The sequence below is a fragment of the Panthera tigris genome, chromosome C1, assembly GCF_018350195.1.
Source record: "Panthera tigris isolate Pti1 chromosome C1, P.tigris_Pti1_mat1.1, whole genome shotgun sequence".
In the NCBI taxonomy this organism is placed as follows: domain Eukaryota; kingdom Metazoa; phylum Chordata; class Mammalia; order Carnivora; family Felidae; genus Panthera; species Panthera tigris.
In genome coordinates this window covers 17,819,901-17,827,347 of record NC_056667.1, presented here as the reverse complement: position 1 = coordinate 17,827,347, position 7,447 = coordinate 17,819,901, and positions in this window count along the sequence as shown.

Genomic DNA, 7,447 nt, shown 5'->3' with positions numbered 1-7,447 from the left:
ACCCACACGTATGCATTTCTGCAGGAGTTAGGGCTTGTCCACATCCCTGAGCACAGAGGAGGGAAAACACTGAAAGCCACAGAGCTAGGGAAGGCTGTGGCTCAGGGCCAAGTCTTCAGGAAAATGCCCAGACGGTTGCTAATTGACGTTCTTTCTGAGACCCAGCTGCTTCATGGAGGTAACTTCAAAAAACCAAAAGCCATCATCAGTATTGTCTTGGTCTTCTGAGAAGGAACCATTCGATCCCTTTCCTTAAACCTTGCTGTTGTGTGTGTGCGTGCGTGCGTGTGTGTTTTTAAGCCTTGTTATTTTTTCAAGCGTTGTTTTCCAAGTTTCATTTCTGAGATAGGCCGAGCTTTTTTAGTAATTCTCAATGCCAGCTCTTTTAGAGTCATTAAGTCATCAACAAAAAGCCATAGGAAGCATTAGGAGAGAGCATGATGTTCAGTATAATAATTTGTTGGGCATGCTCAGCACTCAACTGTTTACAGAGCCCTCATGTATAGGGCGGCCGGGAAGTGCATAGAGTGAGCCCCGGGGCCGCGGCCTTGGTTGAAGGTTAGGGGGAGACGCCTTATGCTAAAGCCACATTGTAATTCTTTATTTTTTTAAGTGAATAAAAATTTGTTAAATAATTGTTTAAAATTTTATTTGGAAGAGAGAGAGAGTGCAAGCAGGGGAGAGGGGCGGAGGGAGAGGGAGAATCTTAAGCAGGCTCCCTGCTTAACACAGAGTCTGACGCAGGGCTCCATGCCAAGACCCTGGGATCGTGACCTGAGCCAAAATCAAGGATTGCATGCTTAACTGAGCCGCCCAGGTGCCCCAACATTTTAATTCTTTAGCGCACTGAGATTATGTATTGTACCTAGGTGTTTGTATCTATTTCTAATGTTCTAGGTTTATATCACATTTAAATAATCCCCTAATGGTCTTTGGTATCTACTGTTTTTAGAGAAAATGGCAGGATTGAATGGAGATGTACTGCTATTATTTCTCAAAGGGTCCTCACCACTCATCGCACAAGGATCTTGGGTTGGGGTCCCCAGCAGCTGCCCCAGAGACTGGGATTTGGGAATAAGAGGCAGTTCTGGGATTCCAGAAAGCACCAAGAGGGGAGTGGGAAGCCAGGCAGGGAGGGAAAGCAGCCTGTTCAGGTACATAACGAGACAGGTCACTGTTCCGGGCAGTTGGGACTCAGTCCCCCTGGAGGGCTTTGGGAGTTCAGTATGGAACTCTGCAGATTTGTTCTGCAGGAGCAGGACCTGGGAATGTATTCACATTTTAAAACCTTTTAGACCTTTAAAAACCTTCAGAAGAAACAAGAATGAGGCGTCCAGGTGAGCTGCCGAAATGAGAAGTTATAAACCCTGGCTCCCGTCCATCCCCGGAGCCCAGCTGCAGCCCTGTCCCTAGCTTTCTGGCATCGGAGTTTTAAACCATCTCCCCGGGCTGCCTGTTTCTTGTAACCAGATGTCCTCACCAATTCACAAAGAGACTGTGCATATTACAGCTTGTGGTCCGGTTGCAGCAGCTATCCCCTTGAATGGATGTACAGTAGATCCTTTCCAGACAACAGGGCAGAACTTTCTCTCTGAGTGATCCTGATCACCTCCCACTCTGCCTTCTGACACCAGGCCTTTGGAGGGTCTCTTGGCCTGTTTGCTGCCCATGATGTGGACAGAGGTGGGTTCGCAGGACTGCTGAATTGCACGGGTTCTTGGAGCTGGGAGAGGGAGTGGTTAGGGTACCGCGTGTCGCATCCCAAGAACTCCTTTAAGGAAGGGAGTTTTCCTCCTGGCACCAGCACCTGGCATGGGGTGCAAGTTTGGTTTTGAATCAATTAATGAAGGAATGAACGAGGGCACTGATCTACGAATTGGAGTCGGTAAAGGGCTGGCCTTGACTGGCTTACATATAAGACAGCCAGAGATCGTGCATTAGGTGACACCATCCCAGATCCCAAATTCCTGTCCCACGTGAATAACCGTCCTTCCTCAACCCAGCATCTGCTCCGAGGGGCGATCGGTGCTGCTTGGTGAGTGAATGGCGAGGAAAGGAACAGAAGTGGGAGACCAAAGAGTACCTTTGTCCCCTAACTGTAACTTCTCATTTCCCGTCATTGAGGACTTGATCGATGGCTGTTAGCTTCCAGCTTCCTTGAGTGTATTCACTGTGCGCAAAGTGGGGCTAACGTGATGAGAGTTTGGGGGTTAAAAAAAAAGACCAGAAATTATATCTAAATGAGCGAGTCGGTTCCATGAGTCAATTACTCAAGAGATACTGGTTGGCCCCAGGACCCATTCCAGCCCAGGCAGCCCCACCCCTTGGCACGTGATGACACAGAATGAGAGCTTTGGGAAAATCATCAGCAGGAGGTGGGAGGCCTCTCTCCAGGCGTCAGTGCCTCCCTCCAGGGTGAGTCCCATCCATTCGCGCAAATCATACTCCCCGCTGTAAGCCCCGGCTTCTCAGGGCACTACGTGGACATCTCAGCAGCCAGATTCCAAGAGGGGCTCAGACTCCCCGCACCCGCCATGCCTATCTCTGAGCTCCAGGCTCTGTCACGGAATACCACGCCACCCACCCGCAGCCCCGCAAATAACTGCAGTCCAGCTGCGATGCCTAATTTGTAGAATGCAATGCCCTTGCTTCCCCTGTCCCTGAATTTTGGCTTCAGGAGCTATGGGCAACTCAGACCCCGAGGGAATGTGTATCACTCCAGCCATCCCCATGCCCACACACCCAGGGGTCCAGGTTTTTGTAAAGGTTTTTAAAGGACTTCCCTTGGTCTTTGGTTCCTCTTTCTGCAACAGAGGAGACACATGAGAGCCCCTCCTCAGAAACGGTCTACAGACCTACCTGCACACCTCGGGTTCAGAGCTGCGATTCGAACTGGGGTCTGTCTGCCCAAAGCCCACATTCTGTTCACTTCCTGGCTCCCACGGCGTGTGTGAAACTGGTCCCCCAGTTCTAGCTTGAGACACAGATCTTGGTTTGTTTTTTTTTTTTTGGATTTTTTTCAGTCAGCTTTATTACATTATAATCTACATTAGTAAAATTCACTTGTTAAAGTGTACAATACTACGAGTTTTTTTTTAATATATGAAATTTATTGTCAAATTGGTTTCCATATAACACCCAGTGCTCATCCCAAAAGGTGCCCTCCTCAATACCCATCACCCACCCTCCCCTCCCTCCCACCCCCCATCAACCCTCAGTTTGTTCTCAGTTTTTAAGAGTCTCTTATGCTTTGGCTCTCTCCCACTCTAACCTCTTTTTTTTTTTTTTCCTTCCCCTCCCCCATGGGTTTCTGTTAAGTTTCTCGGGATCCACATAAGAGTGGAAACATATGGTATCTGTCTTTCTCTGTATGGCTTATTTCACTTAGCATCACACTCTCCAGTTCCATCCACATTGCTACAAAGGGCCATATTTCGTTCTTTCTCATTGCCACGTAGTACTCCATTGTGTATATAAACCACAATTTCTGTATCCATTCATCAGTTGATGGACATTTAGGCTCTTTCCATAATTTGGCTATTGTTGAGAGTGCTGCTATAAACATTGGGGTACAAGTGCCCCTGTGCATCAGTACTCCTGTATCCCTTGGGTAAATTCCTAGCAGTGCTATTGCTGGGTCATAGGGTAGATCTATTTTTAATTTTCTGAGGAACCTCCACACTGTTTTCCAGAGTGGCTGCACCAATTTGCATTCCCACCAACAGTGCAAGAGGGTTCCCGTTTCTTCACATCCTCGCCAGGATCTATAGTCTCCTGATTTGTTCATTTTGGCCACTCTGACTGGCGTGAGGTGATATCTGAGTGTGGTTTTGATTTGTATTTCCCTGATAAGGAGCGACGTTGAGCATCTTTTCATGTGCCTGTTGGCCATCCGGATGTCTTCTTTAGAGAAGTGTCTATTCATGTTTTCTGCCCATTTCTTCACTGGGTTATTTGTTTTTCGGGTGTGGAGTTTGGTGAGCTCTTTATAGATTTTGGATACTAGCCCTTTGTCCGATATGTCATTTGCAAATATCTTTTCCCATTCCGTTGGTTGCCTTTTAGTTTTGTTGGTTGTTTCCTTTGCTGTGCAGAAGCTTTTTATCTTCATAAGGTCCCAGTAGTTCATTTTTGCTTTTAATTCCCTTGCCTTTGGGGATGTGTCGAGTAAGAGATTGCTACGGCTGAGGTCAGAGAGGTCTTTTACACAGATCTTGTTTTTATGCAGAAGCATGGTCTTCTAAGCAGGTAATGAGCTTCAAGAATTCCTCACCCCGAGAGACAGCTGAAATTATAAGCAGAGTCAATAAACACTGGGCTGAATGTGTGCGTGTGTCACTGGCAGTAGCCATGAACGGAATTCTGGGGTTTCCAACACCTTAATGACATAGAAACTGGGGCCATTCAAATTCCAAGAGCTCTTAGAGGCCTTCTGGGCCAAGTCTCCTCACTGACAGAGAAACAGAGGCCCAGAGAGGGGACAAGGCCCACTCAGGTCACCTAGAGTCAGGTGCAAGGTTGGGACCAGACCCAGGCTCCCGACCTGGGACGCTAAGTCAATGTCCCCGATCGACACAGCTGAGGCTTGGAGCCACGGACTGCAAAGTGAGTCTGATTCTCAGGCTTTTCTCTAAGAAGAGGCTTGGGGGTAGGTCACCAGGGCTTTGCACCTGCCTCGTTCTTCCCTCCATGAAGGATCAGGGACCCCCTTCAGGCTCTCTGACTGCTGAGTCATCAACCAAGGGAACAGCACTCCCCCCTCCCCCAGCCCTCTGCCCTCTGGTGCTCTTGCTTCTGCAGAACTGGTTCCGGCATCCCTGGGTGTTGAAAGAAGGGACGGAAGCACAGAAGCACGAAGCACGTCACATTCCTGAGTATTTGTCATTTTAAGATGTGCTTTTTTTTTTTTTTTTTTTTTTTTTACAGCTTAGGGTGTTCCACAGTCAGTACAGAAGCCCTGGCCAGCTCCCACCCCCCCACCGCCCCCATACTTAGTCATTGAGAAAACATTACCGTCTATTTCCTCTCGGAGGCTGATCCACTGAGAGATCAAGGAAAGAAAAGTACACCTTTTGTCCCCACAGTTGGCAACAGCAGGAAACTAATCCTACAGTGTGATGTACATGAGGATGGGTGAGATTCAGGAGGGCAGGGGAACAGAACCGGGGCTCACACAGGGAAGGCTTCCTGGAGGAAGAGAATTTGAGAAGAGGTCTGAAGAATGAGCCAGAATTAGGAAAAAAGGGGGGTGGGAAGTGTATTCCAGGCAGCAGCACAGCTTGGATAAAGGCTCAGAGGCAAGACGACGCAAGGTGCATTGGAGAAATTTATTAGAAAGCAAACGAATGCGTGTTTCTGGCAAGCTGAACCAGAGAGAACCAGCAGGGTGAATCTGCTGCTATAAAGGTCAATTTAGGGGCGCCTGGGTGGCTCAGTTGGTTAAGTGTCCGACATCGGCTCAGGTCAGGGTCTCAGGGTTCGTGGGTTCAAGCCCCACATCGGGCTCTGTGCTGACAACTCAGTGCCTGGAGTCTGCTTTAGATTCTGTGTCTCCCTCTTTCTCTGCCCCTCCCTGGCGCTCTCTCTCTCTCTCAAAAATAAATAAACATTAATTTTTTTTAAAGGCCAATTTAATGTTGGATAGTTGCTCTATACTCGGCCACGTGGAAGATCTCTTTGCATTCAGAATGTTTTCTCCCTCACTGGGAAGACAAGAGCCATTGAATTTTAAAGACCAAAGAATGGAATTATTATGAAATATCTACCAGTGGTCACAGCCATTCACTGAATACCGCCAACAACCAAGAGCAGCCCATCCTAAAATCAGCCACACCACCGTACTGAAAGCTATTTCCTTAAATCAAAAGAATTCATCTCCTTGATATGTGTTCCCACTTCCCCTCCCCACCCCCATTTTCCTGTTACATAAAAGGAGACTCTTATTCACGCAACAGGTTAGGGTTAGGGTTACAGTTAGGGTTTTTCAAAGATGGTGCTAATGTCTCACCTTGCCCTGACCTGAGTTGTCCTTTCCAGTCTTTTTTTTTTTTTTTTTTTAATGTTTATTCTTTTTTGAGAGAGAGAGCATGAGCAGGGGAGGGGCAGGGAGAGAGGGAGACACAGAATCCAAAGCAGGCTCCAGGCTCTGAGCTGTCAGCACAGAGCCCGACGTGGGACTCAAGCCCATGAACCATGAGATCGTGACCAAAGTCTGACGTTTGACCAACTGAGCCACCCAGGTGCCCCTTGTCCTTTCCAGTCTTAAACAGGAGCACACCTGAAGAATAACACTGGACAATGCCAATGTGCAGAATCAGAGCCCTAAAGGGACCTTTAAATTGAGCCTGTGGTTGGGATGCCTGGGTGGCTCAGTCGGTTAAGCATCTGACTCATGACTTCGGTTCTGGTCATAATATCACAGTTTATGGGTTCGAGCCCCATGTCGGGCTCTGCACTGACAGCCTGCTTGGGATTCTCTCTCTCTCTCTCTCTCTCTCTCCAAATAAATAAATAATTTTTTTTTTTTAAAGTGAACCTGCTTGGGGCTAAACTTGTCAAGAGCATCTTGCAGGAGAGGAAACCATCCCAGCTGGCTTTGAAGAAGAGGGAGTCTGGCTAAGAGAGAGGAAAGGGAATTGCAGGAGGTGGGTACAGCCTAGCTCAACGCATTTCTTTAATGTATTTTTGTTTTGCTCAGTAGCCTTGCTTTTCCTTAATATAAAAAAAAAAAATTTCTTGCCTATAAGCACTTTAGGAAGTGCAGATAAGCAAAGGAAAGAGAATAAGAATCACCTGTAATTCTACTCCCACCCAGAGATAATTCCATGAATATTTCCATATTACAATCATATCATTTAAGACTTTCTCCCCCTCTCTGTGTGTATTTGTTTTAACCAGGCTTGTGTCGTACATAGTATAGGCCATGCTCGCTCTCATTTGACAAAATATGGGGAGTCTTCGGCCACCAAACATTTTCTCCAGCACCATTCACATGCGAGGTTGTGCTCAGCTTGCGTTTTCAGACATATCATTATTCATTTAGAAAACCCTCTCCTGTGGAGCATATGGAGGCTCTTCCTCTTTCTTTCTTTCTTTTTTACTATTTCCTATTAGAAATGAAGTCTAGATAGTCCCACATTCTTGTATTGCTGAGATTTGGCTGTTTTGGCAAACAAACTTTACCAAAGACTCAAAGCTGATAGAAAGGAAACAATTCTAACAATTGTTTTTTTTTTTTTTAATTTTTTTTCAACGTTTTTTATTTATTTTTGGGACAGAGAGAGACAGAGCATGAACGGGGGAGGGGCAGAGAGAGAGGGAGACACAGAATCGGAAACAGGCTCCAGGCTCCGAGCCATCAGCCCAGAGCCTGACGCGGGGCTCGAACTCACGGACCGCGAGATCGTGACCTGGCTGAAGTCGGACGCTTAACCGACTGCGCCACCCA